The sequence below is a fragment of the Atractosteus spatula genome, chromosome 1, assembly GCF_055471065.1.
Source record: "Atractosteus spatula isolate fAtrSpa1 chromosome 1, fAtrSpa1.hap1, whole genome shotgun sequence".
Lineage (NCBI taxonomy): Eukaryota > Metazoa > Chordata > Actinopteri > Semionotiformes > Lepisosteidae > Atractosteus > Atractosteus spatula.
The window spans coordinates 7915057-7934973 of NC_142706.1; the positions used below are offsets into that span (position 1 = coordinate 7915057).

At 36.5% G+C, this 19917-nt stretch overlaps 1 protein-coding gene across 4 annotated transcripts in view; it reads right to left on the minus strand.

Moving 5' to 3' along the window:
- Positions 1–18236, minus strand: part of ptprda (protein tyrosine phosphatase receptor type Da) — a 220830-nt gene extending 202594 nt beyond the window's left edge. For all 4 annotated transcript variants that reach the window (XM_088913056.1, XM_088912288.1, XM_088911463.1 and 1 more), the window contains exon 1: positions 17816–18236. The gene's annotated coding sequence lies outside the window, so the exon portion shown is untranslated. The remainder of the gene's footprint in view (positions 1–17815) is intronic.
- Between the last annotated feature and the right edge of the window lie 1681 nt (positions 18237–19917).

Sequence of the window (19917 nt, forward strand, 5' to 3'; positions counted from 1 at the left end):
TTCAAAATCCTCACGACAAAGTCAACCCAGTGGACTTCTTCAGGATGAACAGTGAAACACAAACCGGGGACATGAGTGGAAGGTATGTGAAAGTGAACTGAAAACTGACCACAGGAGACACTTCTTTACCCAAAAGGTTCTGGGAGTATGGAACCAACTGCCCGGCCATGTTGATGCCCTGTGGCTTCTTCCAAGAATGGGATCCTCAGATAATTGAACGACTAAGTACCGCAGAATAGACACGCCAAATTGCCTCCTCTTGCTTGCAACTGTTCTTTTGTTTTTGATCGTTGTAGTGGGGTATTTCTGTTTAACTATTATACACAGGTATGTATAGAAGCAGCATGTTTAGTGCTTCGGCCTCTGGACTTGAACGTTGTGGGTTTAAAATCCGAGGTACATCACTGTACCTTGCTCAAGGTACTGTGCCAGCAAATGCACTGTTACTGTATATACAGTGCAGTAAGTAGGTCTCCAGATCATAATTGTAAATGAGAATTTGTTCTTAATTCATTTATCCGATACAATAGTACACAACATCTTGGTGTCAGTGTTACCAAATGTATAAAAAATAATATTATATAATAACTATAAAATTGTACAACTAACAAATCAATTATTATTATGCATGCTTCTCTTCATAAGTTTGAGATATTGATCTCAAAAATCAATATGTAACTTAAATATACACATATGTTTTCGTAACTTCGGCATGCAGTCTGGCTCATCCAGTTGTCAGTTGTTTAGAGTAAGACATTGATAATGTGAACACAACTGTGGAAAAAGCAGTTTTACGTGCGTCCACTGTTCTCAGTAGAATACTCTATGACCATAGCTGTCTGTGTTATTAGTATTATAATCATTAGATGTAGGTGCCTGTATCAGATGCTTTGTTGTATTCAGCCTTGAACAAAAAGGCATCAAATTTCCCCACCACAGACATACAGACTAAAGGGTCCATTTCAAACCTTATTCTGTTGCTATATTTAACCCCTGTACGATAAAAATGTGAAGTAGTATAAATTCAATATAAAATATAATAAATGTGCTTTACAAGATCTGGAGCAGCGAGTAACAAAGCCAACAACACCAGATAAGATGATGCATAATATTTTAAATTCAGGCGTAATAAACCTTGTTTTATTTTAGAGTAGCATGAGAAAAATAACTTTCTGCATTCTCTATTGCTCTTCATTGTATAGGATATCTAAAGCTTCATGGTGTTGGTTTTCACAAGCCAGTTTATGAAAAGCACTGAAAATAAGGTTCATTTGTAGTCTAAACAATAAGACAATTAAGCATTTTACTGGATTAATTGGCTTCCACAAGTAGCAAAAATATGAAAAGCGAGCCGATACAGGCTTTTGAACATCAACATTTTTTAAATGCTTCCACATTACATCTTTGTGTCAGTGTTACCATTTTAGAATAGAAGAATTTTGTAGCACAGTTGCCTACTAGGACTAATAAGAAGCAATGATAATAATCATTGGGAAAATAATAATAATCGCCATATAAAGCTTTATGGGGGCATCCTAGTATAATTCCTTAAAATAACGCAAATTGGTATGAAATATCTTCTTAGAACAATCCTAGAAAAAGCAGATGATCAATGTGATCAATGTGTTCAGGGGGCTTGTACACCTTTCTCTCTCAGAAAAGCTCTCAGTTGTTATCAGTAATTACCTACAAACACATCAAATGCAATGTATTCTCTCCAGTTCTCTCTGAGGCATTAGTGGTACATAGAGCAGTTACCCAAACAACACTTAATGGAGAACTGTAAAGGATTTCTACTGCACATGGTTTTCCACTAGTTGCTATAGAAACCACACCATCTAAGCTGTTTAGCAATATCATTTTATATATTTTAATGTCTATTTTGAGATTAGCAAGCAGTTTGAGGTACTCAGAATATACTTGTCAATTCAAAGAATATGAGAGGTCTTGAGTTAAAGGACAGTTTTCCAAACCACATGTAACTTGAGGCCAGGATAATCAGACAAAAATATGGTCACATCAAAAGCAGGTATCATATATCCCTAGAGCATTTATGTGTGTTTGCTTATTCTACACAGCATGTCCTACATCATATTATGTTCAATCGTTGAATGTATGACTGGTATAGATGTTCATAAGAGGTTTTCCCCTGCACTGCCCCTGCTATTAGGAATTAAACTGAAAAAAATGAGAAGTTACTACCACCCTACTTAACCTATTTTTGGCCATGTCTTCCCTTGCACCCCACTTTGATGACTTCTGAAGTCGGAAAACACGCACAAGACAGTTTCCTCCAGTTCAGATGATGACTAGAATAATAACTCAGGTTACACTGCAGTGGTAAAATCTAGAACAAGCCCCTGGAAGTCATCTCACGCTAGGGAACACACTACCATTTGAAAATTATAATTGTCCAGTACATCACTGATAAACAGCACTGTAGGGATCTCCGGCTGAGCCTGCCCTGCTCTGCACTTAAACCCCCAGGAGGGATGAAAGGAAAGATCAAGATATCATTGTGGAGGACAATGTGTACACTGTTATCACAGCTACGCCATTAATAGGATCGCTGGTATTTTATGTCCCCAGGTCTGCACTCTCTTTTATCGCTTCTGAGGACAATTTGAAAATGTACCTCTGCATATATCATAGGTCTTAACAGAAAAGAGAAAGACAGTAAAACAAAGCCAGCGTGCACCTCAATATAACACGTCTCTGGCAGAGCTTCTAAAGGGAGCTTCTAACCTCACGGTCTTGGAATCAAAATAAATTTCTGGCAGAAAACAAACACTAGACAGCCTCAAAGGAAATCTAAAGTTAATTTTCAGACTGTCTGCATGGCACACATCACATCATAATGTTAATCACTGTAATAAATAATATGAAGTTTCAAGTTATATTGTGTGTGGTATCTCAACTTAAGCACAAGATCACAAAGCAGTTTGTTCAATGCGCTTTCTAAAAATGTCATTTAGATTTCCCCTGTGAAAAGTAAAAGAAAAACAGCTACAGAACCCTCCACCACAAGCATGTATTTTTCACACGACTTTGAACACATTATTGTTGTTTTTTTTTAGTTTCAAGATTAAAACCTTTAAAATATGTGATATACTCCCTGTAATTTGAACATTTGGTCAGAAAATGTACTGTATGTTTTAGTCACCCAAGAGAAACTGTTAGAAAAATCATAGCAATTGTAAGTAGATACTAAAAGACTGGAAACTTTTACTATCAATGTGTTTTGGTAATCAGTGTTTTGCTAATTATTATTATAATTAAACAAAATACCTGTATTTGAAGCACAAAGCAAACATATTGTTTCACCTAGTAGTGAATCAGCCACGGCCTTCGCAATGTGGCCCAATGTGGGGTGAGACATGACTGGGCACTGGGTGCCATCTCACCACCTTGGGATAAGGTGGGAATGAAACCCCAAACTGAAGTGTTTTAAGGGTCAAGCTAAACTTTCGTTTCAACAGTTAAGTGAAATTCTAATAAGAAAATGAACAGCCACATATAAAGGAGAAGTGCACTGGCTGAAGATTAGCACTGTCACTACCCTCATCACCTATGAGGAATGAACCAGGGAGGCAGATGCAAGTGGGAAGTTGGGGTGAAGGGAGGGGTGCACAAAATGCGCACGGAGTTGTGGGCAGCCAGCCATTATTTAAACTTAGCAGACATGCAAGGTTAGAATTTGGCCTACTCCTGAATTTCTCTTAAACAAAAATGTGGAGGTGTACATGAATACATAGGTTCTTGTATTTGCATTTTGTGCAAATGTGCCACGTGAAAAAAAAAACATTTTCTTATCACTTGTCTTATCACCTATCTCTTTTAACTCAAGGAAAACTTTCTTTTTTACAGAATTGTATGTCTACATACTTTTATCTGAATATGACCTTAGTCCCATTTCCATGTAGCCTTTTGCAGTTAAACAAAAACAGCTACACAAAATAAGTTAATTATAAAACTTCAGTGCATGATTTACATGGAACTTCATACAGTGTTATATGCAAGACCTTTGCCTTTCTCCTACTAAGACCTAAATCTACTCCTTTAAAGCCTGGTATTGCTTGAATAAGGCAAAACCTGAAGCTATTTAATTTCTATTTAAAGCTATTTAAAAAACATCAAGACACAATTCTGTATTTTTTAGTTTATTACATATACAAGGTCAAAACCCATCACATGCTCAATGTGGTGCATATAACAGGGTGAAAACTGATTGAAGAACTGAAGAATTTAAAAGCATCATTAAGGCCAACATACAGCTGTAACATCTTATGCAACGTTTTAAAACCGCAAACTCCCTAGTGCTCCTAATGTTTATACTTGGCCTCTTTTATTCAGAGGGCCAGGAATCTTATAAGAATCTTTAAAAAAAAACAGGAAACAAGCATGTTCTCTGTACTAATGAACTGAAGAAAAGATAAAATTGGTTTGCATTATGATCACCTGCATCCAGTCCAGCAAAACAGGGCCAGAGATAGCGGTTTCATTTCAGCTCCAGCTACAGTATATAGGCCACCATGCAAATAAAGCCCTCCAGCAAAGACCAAGACTGCAGGAGCTCTGGAAGCATTCAATATTTGAACTGTACACACAAGACTCAGCACTCAGCCTGGCAACCCAGTATGCTGAGAATTCAGCCAGCAGAAAATCAATGCCAGCTTTCCACAATAGCCTTCCATTTTACTGGACGTTTTCCAACATCCACTCAGTTATCGGGGCATAAGGAGTCCCTTTTGCATAGCTTTCTAATTCAAATGTGGCACGAATGCTAACAACAGCAAGGCTATTTATGTGACTGTTTTAAAATCCTACATTACATTTAAGCCACCAATAATGCAGACAAGTTCATGAAAATCATTATTTCCCTGACAAGCATCACTGCATATGGTAATTTTGCATGGGAACATTTTTTTTTGCTTGTTTTCTTTTTAAGGCACCATACGGTTGGCTGGCTAATTAAATATGCTTCCCACTGTCAATAAGACCAGTTTTTAAAGGCACAGAAATGCTTGGCAGGAACTATTCTGACTTTTCATTATTGTTCTCAGCACAGAAAATAAAGAAGCATGATAGAAAATATGTTTCTTCCTCCTTTATAATTCATTAGATAGGAGCAATATCAAGTGTTATGTTTGTTGAAACTGAGACAAACAACACCAATGCCTGCACTGGGGACATGGAAGCTAATAACACTGTAAGTCTCTTCTTATTCAATAAAATGTCTGCTTCTGACAAAAGAAAAAAATATCAGGTTTCATGCTATGTGAAGACCGAACTTCACTCCTTTCTCTAAAATTGGTTTGCAGGCTGAAAATAAAATGCTTAATATATGATATACGTTTTTTGAAAACGACTTAAAAATTGACCTGACAGCATTGTTTCCACACAGAACCAGTTGCATGTTTTATGAATGTGTCACATGCACATTTTTAAGCGAACTGAGATTGAAACTCTCCCTTATCATTATGTATTTACCCTCTATTTCAAGCTATCCATACCATGAAGTGTCATATCTGTGTGCTGTCTGTCCTGTATTAACCACAGTAAGCTCTTGCAATCGCTGTTGCAACTACACAAACCAATTACTACAAAAGGGAAAATTAAACAAGAAACAGGACATAAAAAGATATTTCAAAGACAGTACAGAAAGGTAAGCATCCAATTTTCAGAATTTTGTGTTCACTTCATTATTTCAATAATAAAACCTTTATAAAATCTAATAGTTATATTAAAGGACTAAGTAAATAGAAACTATAATACCCTGACACAGAAGCAGCTTTACATTGTAAATGTTGTTTTTACAATCTTATATTGAAAGAGGTCAGTCAGCTAAGACTATTAGCATGGCTGTTCTGAGATTTCAGTACTGCACACATAAAACATTTTATTGAACTGAACACATAGCTAACCTAATTAAATGATGGGGAAATGAGTTCCATTTAAAATAATAGGCCTTAAATTGCGCAGAAGCATCTGCATCCATAGACTTTTAAATGACTCACTGCATTTGCAAACAGATTTCAATGTCAACTTTATTAAAAACTAAGCATTGAGCTACCCAGTACTGAAGACAGAAATCCTTCTGCTGAACAGACAGATACAGAAGATGAGAGACAGTAGCATCATTGAATAGTTAAATATTTTATTTGTTCATGAGGACATGCTATAAGATATTAAAGAAATGTTTCATTATTGCACATGATTGGACAACATTTAGCCTTTGCTGAGTCTGTATCTCTCACTGTCTGCTAACTTGGGAACTGAAGAAAAGCACACATTACAATAATGTCTGCTGAGCACAGTACAGTAGCTGTGAGGATTTTGACTAAAAATAGAGGTACTGACAAGTTGATCACACCCTGCCGTTGTTTGAAACTGAACTGCTAATGAACCCTTTTCACTATAAACCAAAGAATATGCAGTGCTAGAACTCGTAGTAAAAAAGGAAGTGTATTTTTCTCTTCAACAGTCCCATTTGCAAATAGTAATATTCTTATATCTCTTTAACTGGAAAGTTATAATGTTAGGTTAAAATTACTCATTTATCCTTAAGGCCATATCACACTGTTAAAGACTTCGCTGAGATTTAAAAAGAGTAATGAAAGGGATTCCTGAATAAGAATTTATGAATCAGGCTGACTACACGCTGATCTTAAAAACAAATATCAAACATTACAACCCCTAGGACAACCCCATGAATGAAAGAACCATCACCTCACAATACACTTTCCTCACTCAGAAAGCGAACAGGAAAGCCATGCCTGCTGTTCTCACAGAGCGCACAATAGCCACGGAGTCCCACAGCAACTGCAGATGGCCACTGAGATTGGATAGCAAAAGGAGTAACCAGTTATGACAGATTGTCCTGCTGAAATTAAGAGAAAAGGTCAAAACGTCAAACTGGTCTAAATTCCCAGACTATTAGCACTGGGTCTTTTGCTTTTAAGCTACTTGTTTGTGAATGTTGCATTCCCCCCCCCCCGTCTTTTTCAAAGGTTGGTTACACCACAGGCATTGAAGAAAAAGACTATGACACGCATTTATCTGAATCCATTTGAACAGAATGCCAGTTTTAAAGAGAAGATTTGACACATGTCTTCCCTATTGAGTGTCAGTTTCTCGTGTGAGAAAAGCTACTATTTAAACAAGAGCCTAAACAAACACGATCTAATTCTCTGGTGTCTTCTGCATCAGCCGGCAGACAGGCAGTGCCACACAATGCGCAAGAAGCTATTCCAGGAGATTCGGCTTTTGGCACAGTATTCAGCATGGCATAATAATGGTTGGGAAAATTCCCAAAACAAAACAAATAAGAAAAATAAAACACAGGAGAGGAAGGATTGTATTGACAATTTGTCAAACCGTGAAACAAGCCTTTTGATACGGGTGTGACACAATATAGTTCAGAAAGCTGGAGCTGCAAAATCCACAGATTTCTTCATAATTCTATAATAGTATTGTTTTCAGGCCCTTGCTAAGAAACCAGGGGTTACGAAGGAAACAACAAAAGCAAAAACATCAGTTTAAAAATTAAAAAATAAGAATGCTGGCATTGCCCCACTATAAGTCGATCCTGTAATCTGTGTTCTGGGAAGTCACCTCCCCATTTTTTTTCTGCTGTGTCTCATTAGTAACCTAACTGGAAACAGTTCAAACGTATCTCACACAGGCCTTTCCAAATTCACATCTAATTTGTCACCAATAAACATTAGCTCTCAAGGAAAGAAAAAAAAATCAAGCTTCAAACCAATAAAAAGTTAAAAGGCCTCTAAGCGGGAGCATTTCATCAATGCTCATCCACAGAGCAAAAATAAAAATGAATTAGTATAACTCAAGTTTTGTTTCTCTTACAACCTTCACTCTAGTAGATTTGACAGCTGTGTTCCAGGGTATTTAGTGAGACTGCTTGAGCTGTGGGTCCCCAGGGTCTTGTGCATGTTAAATCCCCATTTTGATCACCAGCAGGCAGTGGGATCAGTGGATGATTACTGTATTTCTTCAGTTAGTGCCAGTCCCCCACACCATGGTGTCGCTCGGTTCAGGTCAAAAATGTCAGAGCATCACCACACATAAGGATTCCAATCTCAGGGGCTGTGTTTACGTGGAAATTCACAGACTGTGAACAGTAAACAGCGCAAGCAGAGCACAGATTCTGTAGTCACAGAACAATTCAAGAAAAGGAAAGTCTTTTTTGCTTTTCTTAAATCAGTTAAAAGCTCAACCAAACACATTTGAGTTTATACAAAATAACGTCACAATATAGCATCAAAAATGACAGAATGTGAAAAACAATAGTGAGATGGCAGTTAGACCTTTTTGATATGAAAAGAGATGTATATACTCTACTATTGTCAGGGATTTATTGACACCAGTCACAAAACAAAGGAAATATTTTATTACATCTGTTATTTTAGAGAATTAACAGTGTTATTTTCAACATACTTTTCAGCAAAGAGAGAAATTAGGAGACACAAACCACTGGAGCTTGCAACAATATAATCTTACTGGGCTGTGAGTGAACTTCATTCCCAGTATTTAAAAGAAATCTAAGATAAAAAAAATCCACCCACACACACCACCACACACTGCAAAACAGTCTCAAAGATCAAATCAAGAGGTCCCCAAAATACTGCCTGTTGAGATCAGATTGAACCCACCTCGTCTTATCTGTGGAAATCCCCAGTTTGCCATTATCAACAGCCACTCCCAATTTCTTAAGCATTATACACGCTGATCCCCTTAAATTGCTATGCACCCAACTCTGTTTTGGAGAAAAAAGACATTTAAAAGTTACATGAGCAGACTCTTGAAATCTCTTTTACAACCATGCTGCACATGTATGGCTCCTAGTTAAAAAATTATAAGCTGCTTTCCTATAAATACACTAAGGAGGTCATCTGAGACATATTTGCTTCACAACTAAATATAAACAAGGAGCATTTCTGTTATCTCCCAATGTGATGCAACCACTTGAAAATCTTCACAGCTAACTCAAAAAAACAAAACCCTATACCATACACTATTCAGATTTGCTAAAATAGACCTTTGGTGACATTACTAAGGCATTGTTGTATTCAGAACTTTGGTCTGTAGTTTTCTTTCTACAGAAAAAAAGTACAAGAAAACTTGCCACCACCAGCAAACTATTTTAAAACACAACACAAATTTTACTTTCCTCTGAATTACCATCATGTTGTTGCAAGTCCCTTTTAATGTATTTAATTATTCGATGCCATTAGTAGTGCAAAGAAATAGCCATTATTTATCATTTTTTTCATCATTCTCTTGAAATAAATTCAATGTTCTGACTTCTTACAACTTGATCCCATTTATTTACAAGTTTAAACAAACAACTGCAAACAGAAGCATGTGAGGAATCGCGCCTGTAAGGCTCAGTAAAACTGCGGAGGCTTCCAAACATTGTTACACACAAAATAAGACCCGAGTCCTTTATCAACAAACACGACATGCACAGAATAAAAATCAGTAAGACATACATTGTACAGCTAAATCTGAAGAAGTAAACCAAAGTGACAGAATTCAAAATATTTCTTTTCAACAAAGTTCCTTTCCTGTATCCATGAAGAGCAACATTAACATGCAGCCCAGGTGACAGTGTTATCCTAAGAAAGTATGGTAAACCCCTAATGAGAAAACATTGCAACATACTTTGCACATTCATCTTGTAATCCCCTCTTAAAGCGACTAAGCTCCCTTCTGTTTAAATGAATAAAAAATTGCTAAGGGAAAAGCCTTTATGGCCTTACAAAACCTTACCTAATCAAACAAAACAAGGAAATGGCATCCTTACGTCCCTGGGCAAACTGTGGGGATGGAATAATATTGCAGCTTTGAAAGTGTGGCATGATACTATACCCAGGCAGCCAGTGCCATTTCACCGACTGCAAAAGTCACTTCACTTCAAATGGCAGTCATTACAAAAAACATGAAAAGTCATTTTAGTTCCACTTCAGTTCTTCAAAGTAACCTATAATAATTACTATAAGAAAAGCCACAAAATGGAATTCAAACTGTGACTCATAACCCTGAAATGAACATTTATTTTTTTTTGCTGAAGAAACTGTTTCATAAAGCTTTCTGAATAGCAGATGCCTGCCCAAAACGCAGGATAAAATATTTTCATTTTAGCTCAGTAACCACCAGACCATCTGTTTTTTACATATGCCCCAAGTACATGCATATCATTGTAAACCTACAGTACAGTAATCAGGCTATATTAATTCAACATAATCACAGCTAAAACTATTAATAAAATCAATTACAAACTGAAGTTTATCATAACTGTTCAAACCTTCTATAAGTGTTATATACTCTATCAGTGAAATCTACATTACTTTGATAAAAAGGTCAACAAAAGAATGTCAAAATGCAAAGGACACTAGAACTCTTATAGAGCACTTATTCTTAAGTAGCAAGGAGGACAGCTTGATTGTAGATAATATCTTCTCACTCCTGGAAATCACTCTTATTTTGTTTCATTCCATTATAATAAACGTCTTTATTTTCCTTTTACTGCACTTTCTTAAGATAGCAATTGAATTCAAAGACAGCATTTTTAACTTAAGAAGAATTAAGTTACTTAAAAAAGCTAAGCTAAAATTAAGTCACTGTGTTAAATTTGCATCCTTCCCTAAAAGCAAAATCAGCAGAGTTTCATGGATATAATACCAGCCTTATAACACTGTGGCCCACTGTTTTGTGTTAAAATATGGAAATCAGCCAAGGAAGTGGCAGTAGTTTCATTTGTCTGGCAGATATTCACTTTTTTCCTTGCATAATTGGTGAGCCATAGATATACAACACTGCAACGTACGCTGCCATTCTCTCTTATTCTAAATTTTTAATTTCTTGCCATATGCTGAGTTTCTTTCACAGGTAAAGCCATGTTTGAAGTGAGCTACTTCTGTCAGCCTTGTGTGTTAGAAACAGCTGCTGAGGCTGGATTCACACTATGCCTGCCTCTGTGGGTCCATTTAACTCCCTTAGTTTAGGAGGACGGTGGCTGAAAAGAATGGGTAATTTACAGCTTTGAACAGTTATTTATCCCATTTTATCTACCTTACAAACTGCTGGCAGCAGGGCTGATAGTGTTCCTAAGCTTTGTTTCAAACCGGACACTGCTTAATTTCACATTCATTACCACTACATTCATCTCAACCACATAAAAGAGTAACCTATAGTAATCTTAAAAATACTATAGAAATAATTACTTCTGATTTGGTTTTATCATATAATAAACCACATGTTTACTTTTCACTATTATTAAACATTGCAGTTTACTACTGACAGCACAGTGGCAGGGCATTTAGCCCTCCTGACTCATACTGTAGCTCTTGGGTCCTTGGTTTGATTCAGGCACCTTCCCTGTGGGGTTTGTATGTTTTCCCCCACTTCTCATGGGTTTCCTCCTATTTCCTTCCTCATTCCTCATATACATTTACAAGACGAAATGGTGTCTGAGTTATTATTGGTGTGTCTGAGTGCCCTGTAATGTGCTGGCATCTTGTCCAGGTACAGATCCCACTTTCTCCACCATGTACATCTGGAATGGACACCAAGTAGCAGTGACTCTTACCAGGAAAAGCAGCATTTTCATAACAGATGGACAGATGATTGGGTGGCTAATATGTCAAACAGCTAAGAATAAGTCAAAAACAACTGCTGTTTAGCTTAAAAGGAGTGTGACGTTATCTTTAGAAATAAATGTTGTGAAACAAAAATGACTGCATTTTGCATCAATTAAATCATTTAGGTGGGACTTTCAATAGTCCACAAGTCCAGTTTTTTACCTCAGTTATTGGATTTCCTACAGTAATTTGCTTCTTGTTTATTTAAAAACTAAAACGAAATAATACAAGAATTGTGTGCTATAAATAACATCTGTGCCCTAGCTTTTCACACTCTTTTCAAAACACTCATTTTACATCAGGCTTTTCTTTGTTAAAGCACAAAACAAAATACTGCCAGGATCCGTCAGATACCAACTAAACCTCTCGGCCTGTACTTTGAAAGACTGCAATATCCACATGCATTTCAGCGCCATAAATGCTTGCTTCAATTTCCCTTTCACTCTTGTGGTACACTCATTTTTTTCAGTGTGCCATTAAAGAAACATTCCTTTTATCAGTGCTACTTCTGTCAAGAGTTATAAGACAAATCCAACTGTAGTTTTGGAAATGGAGGGCAGGCAGTAAATTCCATACCTTCAACAGCACTACTGACCTCAGAACAAACCCCCGCAACTGGCTACAGGCTTTGGGCATCCATCACTTATCCTGAAACCTAATCTTTCATGGGAAGACAGCTGCAGTGGGAAGCAGTGGAGCAGCTATGCTGTACACCCCCTTTTTGTCTCCCATCTAGTCTGTTCTATGTGTGATTGAAATCTTGTTGAAACAAATTTTGAAAACCATGCAAGCATTAGGCAGACAGACACTTCAGGGACCAATTTCTTCCACGGCGATTACAAATTAAAAGCATGTAAGAAAATAAGATGAGAAATACTCCTCTTAGTGCATGGAAACTTTACGCTACACTACACACCAAGACCGATCACAGTATAAGCCGAGAGACATTAGGAACGGAGCATGCATCTATCCAATGGACAACACAGTATTCTAAATAATGTCTACTTATTAATTAAACCACAAGGTAAAGTAATTATTGATGAAATAATAGTGTACCACCAACAGAAAGTCAATACCTTGAAGATGCATTTCCAGTCAATGAAATTAAACAATAAGCATCACACACAAAGGTCAAGACAGAGGGCAGAAATGATTGAAGAGAAGATTCAGGCCAACACATAAGGAGGAAGAGGAGATTTTCTTTATTATAAGAATATGAACTGGATTTTTTCATTGTAAGAATGCACAGCATTCTCCATTTGTTACACTGCATTACCTTCTAATCTCTCTGCCGGGTTCTTCAGTCGTCTGTACATTTGACATGACAACAGTCACAGTGCCCCTCCTCAGAGTCAGTACAGTATGTTGGCTATTACAAAATTTAAGGTAAATCATACTGATGGACCAGGGAGAGTACTGTTACAAAGTAACTTTTAGCTCACCTTCATCATACTTAATACAAATAGTTAAATAAACAACATTTGTGGGCTGAATTTAGTCATCCCTTTCTATCCCATATATACTGTCATTTATTTATCAGAAACTGGAATTTTAGTTTCTGATCTGGGCCTTGGTGACGCACGGAAATCGGAGTGCTGTTTTTTTGTACTTTATCACATCTACCCTAAGAGACATTATGCCAAGGTTAATTTACCTCATCACTATCAAGAAAGATTTTCACTATGTAGGCAGATATTGGCCGTGCCTTTGCCCCTTTTCTAGGGTTCAGTAGCTCCAAAAAACCTACTTGTTAGGTTCGCTGGGTTAAAACTGGCAGCTGCTACTGTAGATTGTACTGAGCTCATGGATCATTAGTCCTCCTCAGACGCATGTGGGTTGCAGCAGTGAGATGACATTACCACCAAATTTTCATAAGCAAGGAGACAGAGAAGAGAAAACCAGATGCTACAAATAAAAATCTTTCCTTTACATTTTGTATTTTGTGATATTGAGTAACATTTCAAAGGGGGCAAATTTCAAAATTATTTCAACCCACTGGACATTATAAAGGTAAAGTTAGAAATCCCGGAAATAATCTTAAGATCGTGATTGTAATTCTTAACTATATTCAAATTTCATTATAAAAGAACTACTATAAGAGACTATTATAAGAGATCACAAGAGATGGTTACAATCGCAAAATGACTATGAAAAACATAACAGAAAAACACCCCCCCAACCCCTCATGTTAGTCTGAGCAAACCTTGTGCATTTCTTTATCCTTCACAAGCTTTCGGTGCAGTAACCCAAGGGTGAAGCCATTTTTCTTCCCCGTTCGTACTTGGTAAATCATTGAAAATTTATGAAGGAATATTTTTAAACCGTGACTTCATTCTCAACTGCCAGTTACTGTTTCACATTCACATTTGTGAGTACCTGTTTTCTAAAAGCCACAGAAAAGAAAGTCAAAGTGCTAGAAAAAAAATACCTGCTGGGTGGGTAACACTGACGTCTTCCATGACTGGAAGTGGCTGTCCCACCGTATTTGCTCAATTCAGCTGGATGTGCTGTATTTAATTTTAGAGACCGACAAAGCCAAAAGTAGAATAAGAAAACAGACAAAAACCAGAACACAATTAGGCACCTCATTAGCAAGCATCATAATTTGTCTTTTATTATCATACGGTGCAAATCCCTATTAAATTCATGCCATCTTCACTTTCATAAAAACAAAACGACCACTTCATCAGGTACACTGCATCACTACAGCCTGCTTAAATCTTACATCCACCCATTTTTAAATACAGAGCATAATTGCTGGAATATAAAAATACACACACCACAATTTAATTCCTTCCTGAAACAGCTAACATAAAAATGAACTACTAGAATGTTGCCTTCAGTTCTTCACACAGATTTACTATCACACAAGGATGGTTATGAATAAATTCATACAAATCTCCATGCAGTATTTGAGGAGGAAAATAAACCCTTACTGCTATACCAATCTTGTACTTTAAAAAAAGCAGCGACATATTATATTACCAATTGCTGCAATATTTTCAATATCTATGTAGCTATGACTTTTACTCATTTTCTTGATAGTAAAATCTAAAACACAACAACAAATGTTCACTTTTGTACTGAACTGCTTCCAGGATCTCATTCCTCTATTCCTTCTGTAGAGGACAAGAATGAAAGAGCATTTTAGTGTGTTTTTTCTTTAAATTGCCATCTTGTCACAGCTATGAAATGGGAAATTGACTAAGAAGCAATGTAACCGAAACAGCTCTGATTGCTCTATATCAAATTGGGAAACTACTAATTGATCGAATCTGAATCCTGGAAATCTATGAAAAAGCCTTTACTGTTGTCTTGGTACGGATGTTAAAACTGCTGACTGAACGCAAAATGAAGCCTGCTCCACACCCATTCATACAGACAGTACTTACAAGACATTTAAAACACCTCGCCAGTCTCTCCCTTTAGTTCTCTTTGAATATTTCTCACTCAATGCAATGTGATGATAATGGATAAAGCAATGTATGATAAATTGAAAAGGGACTCCTAGCAAAGCAAGTGGTTTGCTTCACAGCTCTTTCACATATGCTACTGCTGTAAAAGCCTAAGCATTCTTTTTTTTTACTTTCTTAACAATCAAATTAGCAAATAACTGTATCATTATTTCCTGTGGCAGCAATTCTCATTCTCTTTTTTTTAATTCATGTATGCTGACATGGTCAAAAAAGAAAGTAAAGAAATGTTTAAAATACAAAATACATGGTCCCCTTCAATATGAGAATAAAAAGACAAAATGCAAAAAAGCAAAAACCTTGATCTTAAATGCATTTAATAATAAGTAATGTACCTTTATTTACTTTTATATTACACAATATATTGTCTTAAACTTTAAACATTTAATTACATTCTGCCCTTATCGTGGCTTATTTTTAATAATCCACATACTGGCAGCAGGGAGGTGCTGTAAAATTATCCTATTCATGAAAGTGGTGTATATTAATCCTTTTAAAATGAATGGAAGCCAGCTAAAATTACTCATCCTCAACTCCAAACCCTCAATACTAAAAATCGGCAATATACACTCGTATTTCGCATTCTTTAAATTGTATAAAGCAACCTATGATGAAATGATAAAAGGTATTTTAAAATACAAAAATTACTAAAATTTCCAGCGGTTTTCTTTTTACAGTGCACCTAGCTGCTGATTTTTAAATCAGTAAAAAAAAATCCGAGAGCGCTTTAACGTTCATATTTTTCACTTAACAGTTTTAATGAAGTGCTGTATTTCTCCTAGCTTACTCTAACACTAGGTTTAAGCACTGTGGCATTATTCTCGGTAACGTTCTTGCTCTCTATCTCTATTTTGCAGTTAAAGCACAGAGTATGAAAGCCCCTAGTGGCTCAACTTGTTCAACTAACACCAGGCGCGGTCTGATCCCAGCTCTACCTGGTCAGAAAACAACAGTTCTGTACTTCACGAAGGCCCCTGGGATCCTGTAGGATAGCAAACCGCTGTTACCACTTCGGATATTTTAGTTCACAAAATATTCTTTTATGCTTTGCCACAAAATGGTCAGTATGTTCCTGAAACATAATATGAATACAGAAGAATGCCATTTCAACCTTCATTTCCTAGCTGCATAACTCATACTTTGATAGCATTACAGATATATAAAAAAGCCAATATCAGATTTGATAATGGCATTAATAATTATTAATAGCATTGTCAATGCAGTTTTATGCCGTTTGTGTGCATTTATGTTAACTAGCCCATGCTGAAACTCGTGGTTGAACATCATATTTAATTCATCATTATTAGCAGTATTTTTATTGATTGTATTTAAAACAGACACCACACAGCGTGGGAGTGGACTATACCAGGAAACCTTAAGATCTCACGTTTTATTGTCGGTACGTCAGTACCTCAAGAAAACTTTTTACTCAAAATATTAACTACTGACATTCAATTCCGACATACTCCAGCGAAGATTTTAATATGAATGTTACTACAGTATACGCATTGCTATGCTAATTTTACCCCCACAAAGGACTCTTCAGTTTCTCCACATGAAGTTGTATTTTGTCTTTAGCCAAGGCAGAAGCTACTTAAATATATCAGACACATCGAATTAAAAGCTGTGCTTAGTCTAATCCTATGTCAAATTCAAGTCTTTAAAGCACAGGCACTGACAGACCGCTCAATACATCAAGATAACAGATTATCTTAACTAAATTCAGTACATCACAGTTTGTGTTGAGCTATTTAAGAATGTTCTGAAACTGAAGACAAGCCCTGCTTTTGCCACTACTGTATACTACGTTGCATTTTTAAATGAAAATATTTCGGGAAAACCTGAAATCACTTTTAATAAAGGGTGAATATCCAACTGTAATCACATGCAGGGAATCTCATCCCTTGTAAATCCAAAGGGAAATTAAATTCTATTGAAATCATACGTCACAAACTGTTCATTCCTACAAGACAGTAATGTGCTTGTGTTCCAAGATTTCAATTCACACAAATATTATCATATTTTCAAGACTTATTATAAATGTCGAAATGCGTACTTAGTTTAGAGGCACATTTTGAGTAAAATGTTGGACTGTTTAGAATCATATTTAGAGGTACAACTGTCAGTTAACCATTTCGTCACAAAACATAACAACAACAACAATAATAATAATAATAATAATAATAATAATAATAATAATAATAATAATAATAATAAAGCACGTTACAGGGTATAAGCAAATAATTATGGAGGATTTTTTCAGAAAAGTCCCTTTCTCGTACTAAACCACATCTGCTTTTCCATTTTCTATGTATATACATATGCATTGATGTATTAACAGTTTTCTCATCATACCATATTGGACATCCAGTTCTCACACAGGTAACAACTCTAAAACTATCCTACAACATAAACTCGGCGTGCGCCCCTAGAATACAGCGCAATCTATCACATATGACAGCTACAAGCATCAACAGCGAATAGGCACGATTTTGTTCGGTTATTCAAAAAATCTATACGCTATATACCGAACAAACACATAACAATTCTGTCCGTTCGCTACAAGCAGCGTAACAGAATATTCCATAACAGAAGCCTCACGTTTCCAGCACTGAAGATCACACAGTTCCAGCACTTAAAAATTGCACTGATTAGTTACATTAAAATCAAGAATTTTACCTTAACATCATTGTGAACGTGTGTGTTCTAAACCTTTGTCTCTCCTCTTCTCCAGTATTTCAGTATTGTGGTTAGCTACATCCAATGTAGTTACAGCAGAACAGAAATAATCCACCATCTAAGCAACCGTGTGTGTTTTTTTTTTGTTTTCTTTCTCGTTTCTTTTGTCTCTTCTGATGTCTTTTAACTCGACTGTCTTTCGTCTTCGGAACAAGAAAGGAACCCAGGGAATGTAGGAATGATTCTGGAGCCGAATTCAGAAACGAAGGCAGCAGGTATTTCCCGTATGCGTGCGTGTTTTGTCTTCATAACCAAATGTGCTGAAAAATGTGTACTTCGATGTACTATAGCTGAGACACAGTCTCTCCTGCCGAGAGTCAAGCAGACTGTGAGAGCTGGAGACAGAAACAGAGAGGGGAATGGAAAGGTGACGTCACTCCTCGGGATCAACTAACTCCCTGAGATCAACTCGCTCTTCAGAGCTCACACTTTAAAAATTCAGCCTACCAAAGGAATTCGCAGCTTGGAAGAATTCTTGCGAAGGCAGACCATCATTTTTAAGGACTTCAGAAGGGAACGGAGCAAAAACAAAAAACACAAGAGATATACAGTATATTTTTTTAGCGCACTCTTCCACTCTTAGGATTAGACTTATTCACATCTCGACGTTAAAGACACATAAATGCGAAATGAAGTCTAATGCGAAGAACGTTTCAAATCAAGTTACAGTAGGTGATTCCTAAGTAAACAGAGAGTGTTTGCGATGCCCTAAAAGCTGCATGAAATAACGTTTATGATTAATTTTACACCTTCTGTGTCACCGGTGGTGGTAATTCCTTGTCAAAATGTTCTTATATAAAAAAACAAACATTAAAATAACGAAAAATCATTTGCATTGCAAGACTTTGAGATCGTATTCACATTTTTTATTTAATCTTTCTACAGCCTTTTCTGAAATTTCCTTGAGACTTCAAAGCTATCGGTTATAGTCAAGGCCACATGTTTTTTGTATGTCTATAAAAAGTGTTAAAAAAAGATTTAAACAGTTAATTTCTTCTGGGAATTCTAGTTGTTAATCAGCCGCACGTACTCCGTATGAACTGAAGTTATTTTTTAATATTCAGTTTTTCAAGCCCCAAATTAAGGAGACGACCGTCCTAGACTCGCTCAAATGCCATGATTATATGTAATGCGATCAGAATATGGAGCGCAGATTCGCCTGTTAGGGTGTCATTTATGTCACCAGCCCTCTCTGACGAAGATTCCCCAAATAGCGGTGCCCGACGTCTGGCTGGAAGAGTCGCAACAGTGATTCCTGGGACAGGTCCATAGCCAGTGAACTTGCTGTGGTCCGCCCGAGAAAGCCTCCAGTCGACGTAATGTTGGCTTGAGGGGACTAAGTCAATTTAAGGGTGGTTTTTGGCTTTGAATTTGCAGTTTTGAAATACGCGCACGCAATCCCCCATACGTGCGTGTGCTTTTTTCTTCTTAAATATCTCGAAAATGTGAAAGAGTGGGACCAACGGAGAAGGGAATAGGAAGGTGATGTCAAGAATCAACTCAGTTTTCGGCGCCCACAACTGTGTAGCAAAGGAATTTCCAGCTTGGAATAATAATCACAAGTCATGCATTTTAAAGTAAAAATATAACAATTTGAGCAGCCGTCAATTCATTTTCAATATACCTGAACATCTGACGAAAGGTACATTACGGAGCAGTATGGCAAAGCCTATTGAAAGTCATGGGAAGTGTTCAGTACAATGTACAATAGTAAACTTGCCTTACTTTCAGGAAGTATCTTGAAAACGGTCTTTAAAATGATAAATATTATGAAATGTGCAACCAATGGATTGATATAAAAGCAATCTGCTGGAATTTAAATTGAATACTAAAGTGTATAATAGTAATTCGAGCAAAAAAAAAAACTATAGTGCTAGTAATTGTTACGCCATTGTTTTATGTTTACCAAACTTTTAGTATCCTAATCCTTTGAAAATAAACGACTTGTTTGGGGTTAAATGAGACTACGTCAGAAAGATCCCTCCAGCAATATGTAAATCAGGCATGTCGAACACACTTGCTTCTGAAACAGGAATTCTAAG